The following is an 18,561-nucleotide window of genomic DNA, read 5'->3' on the forward strand; positions in this document are numbered from 1 at the left end:
GATCGGAAAATTCTTTCTCCCTCCCCGTCAGAAAAAAAGTTAATCACCTGGTCTGGAAGTGACGAAGCAAAAAATGCATTACACTCACTAGACCGAGACCTTCGTCTTGCGCTTACGAATTTTTTTTTTTTTTATTGTACAAGAAACTAAACGAGTATCAAGAGTTTGCTCACTAAGAGGTAGATATTGCAACTCCTGGATTGATTTTCCGGAAAAGTGTTGCACAAGCTTAGCCTGGAACCGGCGTACAAGCTCGATATTAAGATGTGGCCCTAAATTATCAGTGAACCGTGCCAACAAAGCAGTGGAAAAATTAACTGAGAACGTCAAAATTATATGTCTTCAAACACCCATTTGGAATTTAAGCTGTCATCGAGGTATTATCTCAGATTTACTAGGCAGTTTTAATGGGAAATGGTAGGGTTCTCCAATGCATTGCCCAGAAAGCGAGCTAAGGCTCATCGAATTTTTTTATATTTCCTGGTGAAACAAAATCTCCTTGAAAGGTCAAATTGGGTCAACTTGCATGCGGCCGTTCGCCTCAGAAATAACTTTTGCCAAGAAAAAAATTATATCACGTTCAAAAACAGCTCTTATACTTGCTATAATTTAATTTTGAAAGAATTCTACAAAATACCGAGTATATTTTGAGATGTTTGACAACGGTATGGAATTTTTGATTGTCAGAGTCTAGAAATTTCGGTTCTCTTCGCTTGCTCTCCAGGAATTCGGAATTACTATTGTAAGTCTTAAATATCATCAAGGAAGCTTAGCAATACCTCCTTAATAAAATTATAAACTAAGGAAAACCATAATTCGTTATGCGCCTTCACGCAGGTTCGATTATCTGATCACTCGGTCTTTACAGAGAGTCGCTCTTAAGTATTCAACTGTTCTTTTTCTTTGGATAGTTTGATTCAGAAAGTTCCATTCCTCACGACTCTCAATAGAAACAAGGTTATACCCAGACTTTTGACAATTTTTTTCGCTTTCAGACCAACTGTACCGGCCATTGATCTGGAGCCACCGAAGCTATTCACGTGACCTAAAAGTAGAATTCAAAGAAATATCACATGCGTTAACCATTGACCTCGTTAGTGGATAATATCACGGTCGTAAGTCAAGAAGCATAAATTAACTTCTCATAAAATATTTTAATTAAGGTTAATTTAGATGCTGAGTAATTCCTAATATCACTGTTCTGAAAAACAAGTACAATGCTCATAGGGCATCAATTTTATGAATCTCCATTTTCAAATGAGCTCACCTGAGTTATACAAACTCCCAAAGTCGAGTATCATTACTCAGAAGAGTTTTCTGCAGTGATCGTAAGTTTCTAATTTCCTGTGTCTGACTACAAAGTGTGATAGGCATTATGTGTCCGAGCACAGGTGCAAATCATCATTTGCACCAAGAATTTACAGCGCACCCGATTTTTTCGATGCTACCATCCATTGTCCTCAGCTTTCAGGCTGATTCGAAACAAATCAAACATGCAGCTATTGAGCTAAATATTGTACTTAACACAATCACTCTTTGTGTATACGGTTCCAGTGAGCACGAGCAGAGTAGAATATGGCGCAAAACACCCTCTTTTAATTCCACCATGCAAGCGTTTCCTACAAGGTGCTCAAGCATTAAAATGAAATTGTTTGCGAAGGTACCTCCGTTTCTCCTTAAGTTTGTAAAGAGGTAATTTCGTCCAAGTCGCCGCGCTGAGACGTGACTGTCAACACCAAAAGCACGTGTATCAAGCACAAATGAATGTGCTAATTGTAAGTCAAACCTTGTACTCAAACCCTCTTCAGTTTAAGTCCCTATTCAATCTCTCAGCTTTCCAGCTCCCGATGATAAGTTCATCACCAACACAACAAAAGAAAATTGAAAAGAGCATGGTGTATACGACGAAGCCAGAGTTGTAGCGGTCTGATGTCCTGTTTTCATTTAGCTACCGAATAATTACTTCTATAAAATATATCATTTGCGATGCACATCACAGTATTTAATCTGACCGTAGCAATATTCCAAAATATCAATTAGACGTAAACATTACAGATAATCTGTAAACATGCATACAGAGAGATGTTTTCACTTTTTATTTGACGTTTTCATTCTCAGTACTCTCTTCGGTATTGCGGTTGACCCAAATACACCCTTGATTTGCATCGGAATCACTCGTTTTCATAAAGCTCAATGAAAAATTCAAACGTAATCTTCGTTTTCCTCTTTGATTAGCTTGAAATAGCATTTTTGTTTTGTTTTGCTTTGTTTATTTTTCGTGTTTATTTTAGCGTGTGGTGCTATTGGTCAACTGTGTATAAAAAACCTAAAAAGGTCGTGATTGGTCTGTTTCGATTTGTCGGTAAAGTTAGGTCGTTATTTTTTGGTTGTTTGTGATGTTTATGTCGTGAATGAGTCGTTTGTATGAAGCGGGTAGTTGTTGACATCTTTTTAGGGGAGTCTGTTCTAAGTTAGTAAACCAGCTTTCCAGAGTTAGTCGTTGAAAATAGTCAGTGCTGTAGGTTAGGAATTGCGCAGAGTCCCAGTCAATGTTGTGGTTGGTAAGTCGATGGTGTTCAGCAATGTGATTGCTGACATCACCTTTCCACGACGCCCGTCTGTGTTCAGTCAGTCTTGTTGTGAGGTTTCTGCCAGTCTCACCGATGTTGGAGGCTTGGCAGTGGGAAAAATTGACCTTATAAATCGTTCCCTGTCTGTTCGTCGGTTCGTCTTTGTCTTTAACGTTGGTTAGTAACTGACGTAGTGTGGTGATGGGTTTGTGGGCGACGCGGATATTGAAGGGTAGTAAGATACGCGAGATGTTTTCAGAAATGCCTTTTATGTACGGTATGGTTGCTGTAGTCGTAGGGGTTGCGGTTTCGTTTGTTTCGTTAATGTTAGTGGGTCGGTGAGTGTTTCGTCGGATGAAGTCTTTGTTGTAGTTGTTCTTCGAAAAAATACGGTGAAGGTATTTGTTCTTGTCGGATAAGCTGTCTGCCGAGTCGCATACTAGTTGTGCGCGTCGTGTTAGAGTTCTGATAGTTGTGGCTTTGTGTGATGTAGGGTTGTAGGATGACTCGTCTAGTAATCTGTCGGTTTCCTGTAAACTGTCGTCCGTAATGAGTTGTCGTTGTGGCTTACCAGGCAGTCTAGAAAAGGAAGTTTGCCATTTTCTTCGACTTCTCTGGTAAACTGTATGTCAGTGTTTTGTTCGTTAAGATGGTGGTGGAATGCGTCGATTTGGTCGTGTCGAACGGCGGTGAATATGCCGTCAACGTAACGTAACCAAAGCGGTATCGTTTGTCGGTAAGTCGAAAGGGCGCGTTCCTCGATGTTTTGCATCACAATTTCTGCTATAAAAACAGAAACTGGAGACCCTATGGCAGTCCCGTGTAACTGTTTGTAGCGTTTACCGTTGTACTGAAAGTACAACATTGACTGGGACTCTGCGCAATGCCTAACCTACAGCACTGACTATTTTCAAAGACTGACTCTGGAGAGCTGGCTTACTAACTTAGAAGAGACTCCCCTAAACAGATGTCAACAACTATACGCTCCATACAAAAGACTCATTCACGACATAAACATCACAAACGACTGAAAAATAACGACCTAACTTTATCGACAGATCGAAACAGACTAATCACGACCAACTTACGTCACTTTAGTCTTACAGCCAATAACATCACAGCAAAACCAACCGATCATTTTACACTAACTGGAGTAAGAACATTCTACTGATAAGAATCATTCACTTGACTCTGATGATGACTTCAACACAGGTTGTCGAAACGTCAGTCACAACAGTCCTTTTCAGGACTACACTCACCCGGACGATTAGACTACACCTTCACATGTTACCCCCGGGTTCAAGCCATTTATTGCATTCGTCTCCAAAATTGGAATTGGATTAGTTACAGCCAAAGGCTTAAGTGTGGGGCTGGGTACTGGATTGACCTATACTTAAGCCTGAAGACTTCAGACTGGAAAAAAAAATAGACCTTAAAATGGTTTTAGAGCCATCTTGACAGGTAGGCAACTTGTGTGAAATCAACTCTCTGTGTGGGAATCCAATCACAAAGAATTTTCTTACAAAAGTTATTGGATTCTGAACATTAATAGTTCATGTCAGGATAAAAGGAAACATACTGCACACTTTTCTATCTTTTTTCCACAAACTTGTTGAGCTCATCACGTTCAGTGACAGTATCAGTTAAGAAACATTTATGCTATCAGATTCCCATATACTGTTGTTCTGCTGCCTTTTGCTTACATGTATCTGTCGAGGCGACTTCTGGAACCATAACAATGTCTATGAATTCTTAAATGACATGAACTCAACATTTCTTAACAACAGCTTGCACATGAGAAATGGAATAAAAAACACAATAAGGAATATTTTAACGGTACTTAAGTGCCAACAGTTTGAGCAACTGTTAATGATTTTCCTTGGGAAATAAGGCTTAAAAGAACCTGTGATAGCTGTTGCTGTTGGTTTAACAGGGACTGCATAAATTGCAGCTGTTGGGTTTCATTTCTTTGTTGCTGCTTCCGCTGATCTTCTTGCTGTTGCTGAATCATCAATCTTAACATTTCCTGCTACATTGTTGTCTGCTGGGAACCTCTCATTCCCTCTTGTTTTTTCATTTCAATCTCTTCCCTCTACATCGCCATCTCTTGTTCTGCTTTCTTTTCCAATAATTCAATAGCATCACCAGTACTAGTTTTATTTTTTTCTTTGTTGAATTTACTTCATCACTTTTCTCAACTAGTTTTTTAGTTTGTCCCATTGTCTTCAGCCTCAATTCCTCGGCTTTTGCTCTCTCTTGTTGAGCATTTTGCTTTTTGTCTCCAATCGAGGGCTTTTCTTTTTTTTTTTTGCTTTTTCGTCTTTTTCAGACAGCTCCTCCAACAGAGTGTCTATTTCTTGCACCTCTGGACTAATAACACTTGCTCTTTCTTCCTTCCTATTCCTGTCTTTAAATTTGGCTGTGAGAAGAATGAGCCTATCCCATAATGACCGTTTGTTAACAATGAATTTGGAATGGGAGAGGCCGTTGAGTCTTACAGCAATCTCATCCCACACCTTTCCTCTCTCTGGGCTACCTTTTCTTGTTTCATACAGGTCAGATGCTCTGACTTCCCTTAAAAAAAAAGAAGAATTCTGTCATGCTGGTTTGTCCATTCCACTGTACTGAAAAAAAGGAGTCGGAGTTAGAATTAATTTGGAAACAAGAATTAAAGATACCTTTCATAGAGCTACATTGTGATTAGAACATCAAAGTCCTATGGGTTTGTGATCTTATAATTTGAAATATGAGAGATGTACAAAACAGCAACAGCTCGTTCTAATATCAATATTAATATCAGTTCCACTGATTTAACACAGTTAGACGCCTTCAGAGATACTCAACTTCCGGGAGCTCCTACACTACCGAAGAAGCCAGCCTTTAGCTACATAAGGAAAGTCGGATGAGATAAGAACTTTATTTAAGTATATGATGTTTCAGTCAAAGATTACGCACTAAGCTAAGAAAATCTCCATAGACCTAAGGTGTACGTTTTCGAGGTGCATCTACGAATTGATAAAGGGAATGGCAGCAAGCAGAAATTCCCTTTTATGTTAAGATTTCAAGTACTGTACGCGAACGTGCCCAAAACTTACCTCGGCGATGTAGACCTCACTGTTGCTTCGGTGATTTTAACCTAAAGAGAAAACAAAAGGTCTCTCGAGTTGGCCGAGACATCGTGTGATGATTTGTGCGAAATGTGATAATGTAATCACTTTAATACAAGTCACAAAATTGGCAGTATATTAAAAAGAAAAAAAACAAACAGGATCAACTCACGTTTTCACCACGACGGCAAACTCACTGATCTCACGTCGTCAACGTGAGGGCGACGGCGGGGCCACATGCGCAGTCAATCTCGCCCCAATCTTAATCAGTCTCCACGTCACCCTTGCTCCTAAAACGTCTGTATCTTAAGCTCCCTATTAGTCCAAAGGCGACCAAAAGGATCAGAATGAAGATAGCTATTAGCACCACTACAATTACAACCAAGTTAGGCTTGCTGGTATGTACATCGTCTGTTCAAGCGATATTCAGTGACAGTGTTCCCAAACGTTATCCCTTTTTAGATACATAAAAGAAGAGGATCTTTCAAATAATGCACAGGGTTAAGGTTTTGACGCAACGCTTTAAAAACAATGTAATTCCATATATTTTGGACCTCTTTTTAGCCTTCCCCCACATCTTCATCTGATTTCTTTTTTAACCTTCTTTTTTTTACGGAAAAGGTGGAGGGTAGCATTCCTTCCAGGCACCGTCGGACTTTTTCTATTTTGAATCTATTCTTTCTTAATGATGAAAATGACTTACTATTGAGTTTCAAACCCTCCGTAGAAAGATCACTTCTGTGTTTTAGGGTTGAAAATGATCTACTTGAAAAGTGTTCTGAGTGAGTCGCTATCTTAGTTTGGGGTGATTTTCTGACCAAAGCAGTTTGTAATGGCTGGTATTTATCAGTCGATGCTACAGAGAAATATCAAATCAACTTGAGTTATTGATTCATTATCAGCATCCTCAATAAAAAAATCAACGATTTTCTTACGCGTAAATATATAGAAATATTTTAAAGCCAAAAGAACGCTCTTGATGACGATGTTGGTAAATAACAACGGAACAGACAAAAAGAGCAAAATGGATAGAACTTTATAACCGGTTGTAATTTTCTGTTTATGTTTTTGCATGGCTTGTTTGTTCCTTTTCTTTTTTTTCTAAGTTAAAGGAGCTGTCATGTAGGTATTTCCAGGAGTAAGTTGGGGGAACTCATGCCACTTTGCTTGATTTATACCTGTACTCAGTACTGATCTACATGATCGCTAAGACGTATTTGTCGAATAAGTCAAGCCTTACACCGTTAAATCGCCAACAGTAACCTATTCTCGTGGACACCGTCACCTTCGTTAACTTCTTCTCTGTAGAGGAAAAAGAAAATTAACTAATTACTGTAATGTGACGATTTCCTATTTTAAGAGAAGCGCAAGGCAATAGTTACAGTGCAGTATAAAGGTGTAAGAAAAATATAGATAAGCAAATATTAACTACTCACTGAGAAATTGCTCAGATTATGGAGGATTCCCCCGTAATTAAACTAGTAATCGTAGCTTTTAAATCACTCGGTTCTTTTGGTAAGCATAACGTCAAGTGTTAGAAAAAAAATTAAATTTTAAGTCGGCCCTCTTTCTTGAGTGTCACCTACGGCCTCGAACGGTATTAAAGGCCTCGGCCAAAGTTTTTCCCAATACAGACCTCCCGACCGGTGAATAACATATTTACGAGAAGTGCTTTATGGCTCACTGCTAAGATCCAGAGTGATTTGTTTTTCTTATACCGATTTACATCACGTAACAGTGGGATTTCAAACCCTCATTAGAAAGGTAAAAAGGGCCTCTGTGTTATGGGGTGATAAACTTTGAATAGTACTTCAATGGAATACTGACTGAGTTGTTGTCGCAGTTGCAGATGATTTTTTAACCGTAGCAGTTTTCGATGTCTGGGATTCATCAGTCAGTCTTTCAGAAGAACATGAAACCAAAGTTAGAGATTCACTATCAGCATAATCAATAAATATTAAAGAGAAAAAAAAAAAACATAATGTACGCTTAAAAACTGGTTGTAATTTTCTTTTTTTTTTTTTTAATCTTCTTATTTTTTATTATATTTTTGGTTCATTTAGTTCCATTTCATTTTTTATGAAATTGAAGGAGCTGTTAATTAGATGTTTTCAGGAGTAAGTCAGGGGAAGTTATATTACCTAACTTGATTTATTATTGCATTCAGCACTTATTTTACATGGACTGTTAGACGAACTAGTCGGAGAAGTCAAGCCTCCCACTGTTGTGAGACCAACGTTTACCTGTTATGGTGGACTCCGTCACCTTTCCTGTTTTTCTCTCTGGAGGAGGATAAGAAAAATTAATTAATCATTGTAATCTGGTACTTGTCTATTCATTCTTAAAGGGGGCGCGAAGTAGTGATAACAGTGCGGTATCTTTCGCATGAAAAACAAATATATAAATAAATGAAGTATTTGTTCGCAAATGTAGCTTTTATGTTTTCCTGGTGTACTTCCTGTTCCTCTTTAAGCGGTTACGTAATACATTAAAACATGACATGGTCACGTTACTGGGGCTCAAGGTAGTTTATTAGACAGCATGTTATTGGCTTAGTGAACAGGCATGTAGCAAGCGTCATTCTTCGCTAACCTTCTTCAAGCGTACACGTGTTTCGAACTTTCGAACTGTCTTAGGTACGTTGGACCTTTAGATTACATCTTTTTTAGTCCTGTGATCCCCAGTTACATCAGGGTAGCGATTCTAAAGAGTTAAGGCATATTATTTTTTGCTTTTTTGTTATCTGTGTGAGCATATCCTAGTCCTTACCTCCGATGCTTGTTGTGTGGTATTGTCGTTTGTTTTGCTAATATACCGGATAGCGTTCATACTGTCCTTGGTTTTCGTCATGCTTTCGTAAGAAGAATGCGTGATGGCTTCTCATCTCGTTTTAATCCTCTTACGGACCTGAATTTCAATCTCTCGGACACCAAGGTTTGCTTGCACGGGGTTGGCGGTCGCACGAACTTACGATCTCCGCGTGGTCCGACATATCAAACCCGACGTGATCATTTTGGAGCTAGGAACTAACAATTTGACTAATCTATCGCCTGAAGTGGTAGGTTTGGAGATTGAGGAGCTCGTTTCTTTGCTTTTGGGGACTTTTTCTGTTCGCGTTTAGGTGTCTGTCACGTTATTCCACGTGGCATTTCTTTCCCCGGTTAAGACGGATTCCTTTAGCGCATCTCAGTGCTGAGACAGTATCTCTCCGTCGTCTTAGCTTGACCTAACGTTTTTTGTTGTACTCATTCTTCCTTCTCCAGCCCTTCTAAACCTTTCTATTTGGCTGATTGTGTTCATCTGAACGCGTTTGGCCAGTATTTGTTGTACAGGAGCTATAGGGGAGCATTCTTGAAAGCGCTGGCCATGCTGTGAATTTCATGTTTGTCATAATTTTCCTCAACCTAGTTTACCTTGCTGCTTCTTACCTTTCCTTTGATTTCTCGTGGGTTTAGTATGAATTTTTGTTTAATTATTGCCTGGGACATGCCTCGGTTTAGTTGCAATTTAACAAGAAATGACACCTACTCCTGGAGGCTTAATACTGGTAAAGGTTATCTTTCTTGTGACCTTGGTGTACACAGAGTTGTCCCTAGATTTCCAATTTTCCTAGGCTAAATTGAATCGATGTTTTTGTCACCGTATTGTAATTATAATTGGGGTTAACAGTCTTGTCCCTGAATTTTTGTTGTTGACATCTTGGATTAACATTTTTGTTCCCCTATTAAAATGTTTATAACTGGGGTTAACAGTTTTGTCCCCATCTTCTTGTCGTTGACAACTGGGGTTAACATTTTTGTTCCCCTATTTGAATGTTTATAACTGGGTTAACAGTTTTGTCCCTGAATTTTTGTTGTTGACATCTGGGGTTAACAGTTTTGTTCCCCCATTTAAATGTTTATAACTGGGGTTAAAAGTTTTGTCCCCATCTTCTTGTTGTTGACAACTGGGGTTAACATTTTTGTTTCCCTATTTGAATGATTATATCTGGGGTTAACAGTTTTGTCCCCATCTTCTTGTTGTTGACAACTGGGGTTAACAGTTTTTTTCCCCTATTTAAATGTTCATAACTGGGGTTAACAGTTTTGTCCCCATTTTCCTGTCGTTGACAACTGGGGTTAACCGTTTTGTTTATAACTAGCGTCCCATTTTTGTCCCCATATTCCTGTTGTTTACAATTGGAATTAACAATTTTTCCCCCATAATTTAATGTTTATTTCAACGGTGACAATTTTTTTCCCGTGCAGCTCTCGTTTGCAACTTGGGCTAACATTTTAGTCCTAGTATTTTGAGGTTGATCACAGGGAGGAACAGTTTTATTCCCCTATTTTGAGGTTTTTAATTGGGATGTGTGTTTATAACAGGGCAACGATTTCGTACCCACATTTTATTTATCAAGGTCCTGCGTCAGCAGCTTATTGTCTTGACATAGTCTCACCCAGTTTTGTCGGTGAACAATTGATTCTGCAGTGTTCGGCTTTTTTCTATAGAATCACGCCTCCCAAGCGAACAGCTGAGACCAATAAAGAGTCAGAGGAAAAGCGGCAGCGTGTTTCTGAAGGTTTGAACATGGAAAAGGATCAAACCTCAGTTGGTCCAGCAGTGATGATCCCCCCTGCTTTAATTGAAACCCTTGTCAGCAGAGTGGCAGAGGAGGTGACTCGCCGCCCCCAGCCATAGAATACAGAACTATTGCTGGGCCTCCAGTGTGAGGACCAGCCTCCCAGACATGAACCAGCCCAGGAAGTTGCTGACCCCCAAGACAAAACCAAGTCATTGGTGGAGCACTCAGTATTTCAAGTCAGCCAGTCCTTGGCAGGTGAGCAAAACCCTTTCCCAGGGAGAACTATACACTCCTGCAGTTAAAAAAGGATATAAGAAGAAGGGGCAACGCGTTTATACAGGATTACCGATTACATTACCTATTCTTCATAAACGTATTGATTTGGCTGATAGTTTTTCTTGCCCAAATTATACCAAAGTTTATTTCCGTGCTATGTGCTGATAAGCCTTTTATGCGTTCCTGCGAGTTGGTGAGATGACTGCACCCACTCAGGGAGCATGCCCCACTCTTCAATTATCTCAATTGGCTTAACTTGTTGATTCTACGGGAACTATTATGTCACTCAAACCTACTTTCACTGATTACAAACACAATTATAACAAGATCCCTTTCTCCATTGTCATCAACCGCCAGCCATCTCATTGCCCAGTATAGTCAGTCTTACTTTACTTGAAGCACAGGGGTCCTGCGCCGGGTCCACTTTTCAATGATTGTGGAAAACCCATCACGCGTAATTTATTTGTTGAACAGCTTTCACGGGCTGTAAAATCTTGCGGTCTTGATTCGGCACGATATAAAGGGCACAGTTTTCGTATCGGTGCTGCCTATTATGCTGCAGACAGGGGATTGTCGGATTCTCAAATTCGTACTCTGGGGCGATGGCAATCCACTGCCTTTACTAAATATATCAGGATTCCTTCGTTGTCTACCTAATTTAGTTGATCAACATTAATTTAATTTGGCATTCATACATCAATATAAGGGAAACTGACTGATTTACATTGGTGATCAGTCACTTATCTCTCTGGTATGCAAGCACTTAGCTTCATGATCTTAAATATTTGACCTGCATTTTATATGATATCAATTAATATTAGAGACATTATTGACTGATTGACAGGGGTGATCAGTCCTATCTCTAGAGCTATATAGTCAATGCAATTACTTGGATGGTAAGGATTGATTTGGGGTGGCACCACTACTATCTGGTCTCTTAGTATTTTGCAATTAGTATCTACTGTTATTTCGTCAAAAATTCTAAATAATTTCCCATGATTATACATATCTTGGTTATAAAAGTGGGCTGTTAGCAGGGGACACAGTCTCCTGTTATATTCCCTCGTTATTGGAGGTATATTTGATTTTGCTTTGTTGCATTTTCCCTGGGCGGGGCTGAAAATTTATTTCATTTGTCACTTTTCTTTGGCGATTAATTTGCCCACACCTTCACTGGGCAGTAGTCACTGTTCTCTTTTTCACGATTTGCAACAATTTCTTGTAATTCAGTTTATTGTATCTTGATTAAAACATACACGGCTATAGGTAAAGGCCTGCAGCCATTTTACTCCACCTTTTGCTTGCTTCCTTTGTCTCCCTGCCCAGTAAACGTAGCTCGGAAAATGGAGTTCTGATGCGATTTAATATTATTTAGGTAGTGGAAAACATAAATGCCAATACCGAAATAAAGAAAATGATATATTACAAGAATTCAGAAAATTGTATAACAAGAAGTGTTTATTGGCCCAATACTAAGAACCAAAATGACTGTTACATCTAACATTCACACTTTTTTTTTTTTAGCTATCATCCTTGGTGCAACCGAGAAGGACGGGGCCGTAATATGGTGGACCTGCTTGTATTGTTATTCTCAGTTTCGTGCAATGTGAATCGAGGTTTTATTACCTCCCCCATATTTACATTCACATATAAACCTAGCATACTCGTTGTGTGGAGAACAGCCGACATTACGATAGAGCCCATATCTCTTAAGATAACCCTTGTACATTTGCGCGAAGTTCTCTTTGTCTCTCTTTAATATCTTAAATGAAAAAAAATATGATATATGTATAATTGCTAAGAGAAGTAGTGGACAACAATACGATTTCCCTATTCTTATTCTCAGATTCGTTCGATCTGAATCGACGAAGTACTGTTAACTCCTCCATCTTTACATCCACATATGAGTCCTGCCCCAGTTATTTCGGCGACACAGCCACATCATTATACCTCCCTTGGCCACTCTAATTTCTATACATCTGCGCGTAGTTATCAGGACTCTCATTGTCGTCAGGCTGTCCCGTTGCCCAAGGCCACTCTCTTTTTTTGGACAAATCCACTGTGCTGTTATCGCTTAACCATCTGCACACTCCAGTTGTATCTTTCCTGAAGCCTATGAGGTATTCAGCGGTGGTCAATGTCTCGATGATTTGTTTCAGGGAGTTCCATTTCTCACGACTCTCAATTGAAACAGGGTTATATCCAGACTGATCTTAAAAATATGCTTACTAGCAGCACTCTTGATGTATGTGGTTCCAGTTAGCACAAGGATAGTAGAACATACCGCGAAGCACGATTTTCTCATTCCACCAAACACGTGTCTCCCACAATGTGCTTAAGCATCAAAAGGAAATTGTTTACAAATCGTGGAATGATGAGAGTGTAAAGTACTTCAACACTGCACTTGTAAACAGGTAATTTTTTCCAACTCGCACTAAGACAAGACTGTCAAAACCAAACGCACGCACGTGTAAGAGGCTTGTAACAATGTCACAATTGTAAACCAACTCGGAGGAGATGATTTCCATCTAAGTTACGGTTTTTGTTAGTCCCTCGTGACATTATTCTCGCCTGCAACGATGTAGTCAATCCTGTTTCAGTTCAAGATTGTATTTCAATGTCATAGCTTTGCAGCTGCCAATGATTCAATTATCAAAAATACAATTTAAAGGAAGTTGGCAACAGCCTGGTGTTTACCACAAAGCCATTGCTGGGTCTAGGTCCCTGATTTGATTGAGTTAAGCCTGGTTCACCTATAATCGCAGACGATCGAGTGCAATCGTGATCGCAGGCGATAGCAGGAATCGAACCAAGTTCTATTCATGCGATCGGTCGCAATCGTCTGCGATCGAGTGCGATCATATGTGAACAAAGTTCTGCGATCATGCGATTGGAATATGTCCAATAATGCTATGCAAGCGGCATGATACCATGACAACCAGTTGTTTGTCAACTTTTACACGGGCGTGTGTTTTGACAAGATGGACGGTGGAAATTGACACGGATCAGTTTATGGAAGAAATTAGAAAATACGGTTGTTTGTTCGATCGCTTTAGCAAAGAATTCTCTATTTCTTAATACTTCCTGCACCAAGAAGCGACGTTTCTTCTTTGATCTGGCAGCGATTCTCCGTTTTGGTAAAGACAACAGAATCAGAATGTTAACACCTACTAAAAGTTCAGCGTCCTTTGCGTTTATGTTGGTTGACTGAAGTTACATTGTATTGCCGCTAAATGGTAAACCATGAACTCAGTTGTCCCAGATCGCTGCGATCGGCTGCAATCATATGTGAGTATGCGATTCGCGATCTTCGGTTGAGTGGTTTTAGCGATCGTGCGATTGCGTGCGATCGTCTGCGATCGTCTGCGATTATATGCCAACCAGGCTTTACCAAACTACCATAGCATCATTTCATAATATTTATTCTAGTGGCAGAAATATTTAAAATATAGATCTGACGTAAACAATAAGTATGTACAAAGTTTCCACCCTCAATACTCTCTACAGTGGTTATGGTTGACCAAATAAACTATTTGCTTAAGAGTAGGAGATAATAAGAATATCAGTTTTCATTATCCAACTAGACCTAGACGGGTACAAATAACCCCATAGACTAGTATAAATATCACACGGTATTTGTACTCGTCTATTGTAGAGTACCGGTTAAACAGGTTTTTTCGCATCGCGCAAGCGAAGAATCGGATTGAAGTTAGGAAAAAAATGGCGGACAACTTTATTTTTATTTGGGACGATGAATTGTCGGAATGGCTAGAAAATATAGCTGAAGGTTCATTGGATATATCGAATACAGAAGAACAACTAGATGGCAAGGAAATTTCTTCGTTTATTGGGGAAAACAGGAATAATAACACGACTAAGAAGACAAAAACAGACCTTAATGTTTGGACTCGGTGGTGCAACTCCATAAACGACAGGAGGTCAATGGAGGATATTCCTCCCGAGGAACTGAACAGCCTCCTTTCCCATTTTTTCATCACAATCAGAAAACTTAACGGTAAAGAGTTCGAGCCAGGAACTTTAACTTCATTTCAACGAAGTCTCGACAACTATCTACGGCAACACGGAAATAATTAAAGCATCATGTAAGATAAGATCTTTGAAAAATCACGCGAGACGTTGGAGTCAAACGAAAGCAACTAAGGCTGTCAGTTAGAGGAGGCCGTCCAAACAAGGCGCTGGGTCTAACAGATGATGAGCTTGAAAAGTTTTGGAGCGCGAAATAGCTTGGAGACAATTCGCCTGAAGCTCTTCTCCGTACAGTTTGGTTAAACAGCACCATGCATTTTGGCTGGCGTGTGCGAGACGAGCATCACAAAGTTCTGCTCGAGGACCTTGAGATACGGCGAGAAGAAGGCGGCGAATTGAGAGAATACATCATATGGAGGACGGAGCGAGGATCCAAGAGGAGAACCGGAGGGAAAGAGTTTGGTTCACATAGGTATTTCAGTCCACGCATCTACGCGACAGGCGGAGATCGATTTCCAGTGAATATTTTCAAGATCTTTCTGGCACGAAGACCACCGGACATGATGAAACTAGCTTCCCCAGTCTACTTGGCCGTGATCAAAAGTCCGAAAACTGAAGTCTGGTACAAACGACAGCCTCTCGGTATCCATTCCTTGGGTCAGTTCATGAGGATGATGGCAGATTCCGTAAACCTTACCGGAAAACACACAAACCATTCTGCTCGTCGAACGATGATTACAGCATTACGCCACAAAAACGCCAATCCGCTAGATATCAGCCAATTAGTTGGACATAAGAATCTTAAATCCATAGATTCTTATTCCACTGTATCAGTAGAGCAGCAAAAATAAATTTCGTTGAAAATAAGCAGCCACTGTGGTGCTCGCCCAGCGCTAAATCAGCTGAGTTTAAATAGCCATCTTCAGAGCTCCATGGCCACAGGAACAAATGCCAGTACTGCTTGTGGAAATCAGCTTTTCTATGGTGCAGTTTTCAACAACTGCACCATTTTCATCGGCGGAAAATCTCCCCAGATTCCTTCCAAGCGAAGAAGAATCGTTCTCCACAAGGAAAATGATGAATGAATGAACTTCGAGCTCAACAGTTTTACCCAGAAAATTGTAATGAAAATTCGCCTTTATTCGAAATTTTCGCTTGTCAAAAAACAAATTATTTTCTATGTTCTTTCTTACATCTAATAGAAATCTCAAACTGAAACACTTGCAATGATTGTAATTTAAACGATCGAAAGACTCTTTCGCATGTTGTGAAAAGTGAAATAAAATTGCGCCAGTGATGGCTCGCTCGAAACCACAAAAACCAGTTTGACGTGTTGTCATGCTTTTGACGAATCAGTAAGCCAACTATCTTGCGCCAATTCCGTTCCGCTTCGCATACTTCTGTCACGCACTCGCCGTAAATAAATATTCGCGAATTTCGCCCGCACTGAAACAACAATTTGGCGTGTTGGGTAATAAATAACTTATTTGACGTTTTGTTGTGTAGTATCGCTGAGTATTTTTACTCGTTATTTGTATTTTCGTCAAAATACTCGTATTTATTTCGTCAAAATACGGCACAACTCGTAAAAATACTCAGCGATACGACACAACGAAACGTCTAATAAGATATATATATATATATATCTCATTTTTTCAAAAGTTAAGAGCGTATCATATGTAATCTTCGCTTTCCACTTTGATCATAGCGTAAAACAACTGGTTTTCATTTTAGAAAACAAATCTTGTGAATTTTTCTCTACTTTTCCCACAACTTCCTTAATAGCTTTTAAGCACGAACTTTGTTGCTTTTTAGGCTGAGTAAAGTTCCTTTTGCATTTTTTATTCGTATAAACAGTCTTTTGTTGACTTGAAATGAAAGTTGCGTTCAAGCATGGACTGATAATAAAAATGAGAAGATTTTCTGTGTGGAAGCTTTAGTGATTCTTATGTTATTTTGGTTAAAGTAATACATTTTTTCGTAGTTTTCGGGTGTAAATACACGGGGGCTAAATCAAAGTTGGCAGTTTAAATGAAAAACTTTAGATCTGCATTTAACAAGATTGTCGTCAATTACTTTAAAAGCTTGGTTGAGATGAAGTAGTCACCGAGGAGCTGGAAAGCCACAAATTGCAATGAGCTTGGTTTGAAAAGTCACCTTTGGCTGAATTTTGTCAGTCAAGTTTAATTTTGACAATGATTGGCATGAGCCTTGATTTAAAGTTTTGTTAAAGGAAATTCCTGCTCCACTTTTGTTTGTCAAAGTTACCATACGCTTTCATGCCCAGTGCACATAGGCATATCAATAATGCTGGCAGACATGGTTTACATGTACTGCACGTTTAGATCTGAAACGCTTGCTCCCAATATTATAACGCGATTCGTTGAAAATTCGCCTTTAAAGATTGATCATCTGGTAGAAGAAATTAAGAAGTCAAAATGGTACAATTGTGTTTTTCCGTACTCTTTGCCATCTATGTACTATGTTGAACCAAATATGGATATAATTGCACTGGTAAACATGGTACTTAATAACTGACTCTCTGCAGTCTCTCTGAAAGCAGTTCGCTTCATTTCAGCTCAAAAGATCGATTTCTTGAAAACTTTTCCCATTTGTCTGTCTAAAAGTTGTTGAAATCCGCATTGATTTTTCGAAACCAAACGAAAATTTTGATATTTTTATTACACTCAAAAGTATTTTTCAGTTTGACGCCTACTTTGCCTTTATCGCCATGACAGTAAATATGCAACTCTTATTCTCGGCTCAGCGCAAAATTCCAACCTTTTTCCCATTATATTTTTATTCAAAGTAACTAAAATAGGGTACAGGAGTATGGAAATATAGGAATATGTGGTTTCGTTGAGTTTCTGGCACAACCGCTCAACATAATATGCACATTTACGAAAATTCCACCCAACAATACACAAAGCGCGAACTCAATTAATTGCGAAATTTGCATCTGCAACCTATAGTTGACGCCTTAATTGAACACTCTGAAGCTTTTTTATGCTCGATGATACTAAAAAAGGGCTTTTAGGAGAAAAAAGTCTCTCCCCCAATCTAGAGAAAGGCTGTCGCTGAAAGCTGACTCTTCGCTCCAAGCGACCTATTGTTTTGTTTTTTACGCAGTAATGAGAAGGAAAAAAAGAAATCACTTAAAGTCAAGATAAATACTAAAATGGTCATGTTAGTAAAATGTTTCTTATTATTATCCAACTGTGCTTCGTAGACAACAAATAGCGTGCGAGACGAGCACAAATATCATCCGATATTATGTATTTCAGTTATATCCGCGAGATTCACCTTCACTGAAATAACACTTGGGCATGTTGGATGATATATATTTCATTATTAAAAACTGAATCATTGGTTAATGCAATTCAAGACTTTTTATTGGCTTAGCCATTGGATATGAGATGATATATAGTTAACAAGGCGCGTATCGCCGAGTTGGCTATAATCATCTCATATCCAACAAGCGCGAGTGGAATAATTGTTAATTAGAGGTATTTTTTCGTGTAGAATCGTTGAGTATTTTTTTTCTTTGTTTGTATTTTGACTCACCCTATGGGCTCGTATAAATACTGCACAACACGTAAAAATACTCAGCGATACTTCACAACAAAGCACCTAATAAAATAGAATTATCCATTTAGAGAGTGTTCCTATCAGTATTACATAAGGTAACATTTTAGATTGAGAAACAGAATGGTCACAACAGGGTGATGGATTTCATCGCTAACGGTTGAAAATTTGGCTGTTTCACAACTATCGGTTAATTTCTTTTATTCTTCTGTCCTTTGGATTAACAGAAAATTTTCATGCTTTGTTTTTTTTTTTTTTATGACTAACGGTTAAATTTTTTTAATTTCTACGCCCAACAGTTAATTTTGTTACCGCTTTGCAAATAATGATTAATCGGGCCACTGAGCCCTCAAACAGGTAACTAGGTCAAAGAAAAGGGGAATAAGGTGTGTATGGAGGCCAAAAAACGGAAAGGTACTGTTTAATTTTGTTTGTCACAGTGGGAAAAACGGAAATCTGTGTCCGAAAAGTA

The 18,561-nt window shown here is 39.0% G+C and overlaps 2 pseudogenes; one reads left to right on the forward strand and one right to left on the reverse strand.

Moving 5' to 3' along the window:
- LOC148723016 (uncharacterized) overlaps positions 1-18,561 on the forward strand; it is a 160,182-nt pseudogene that overhangs the window by 12,693 nt on the left and 128,928 nt on the right.
- LOC111345694 (uncharacterized) lies at positions 4,411-8,527 on the reverse strand (annotated as a pseudogene).

This window comes from Stylophora pistillata, chromosome 9 (genome assembly GCF_964205215.1).
Source record: "Stylophora pistillata chromosome 9, jaStyPist1.2, whole genome shotgun sequence".
Taxonomy (NCBI): Eukaryota; Metazoa; Cnidaria; class Anthozoa; order Scleractinia; family Pocilloporidae; genus Stylophora; species Stylophora pistillata.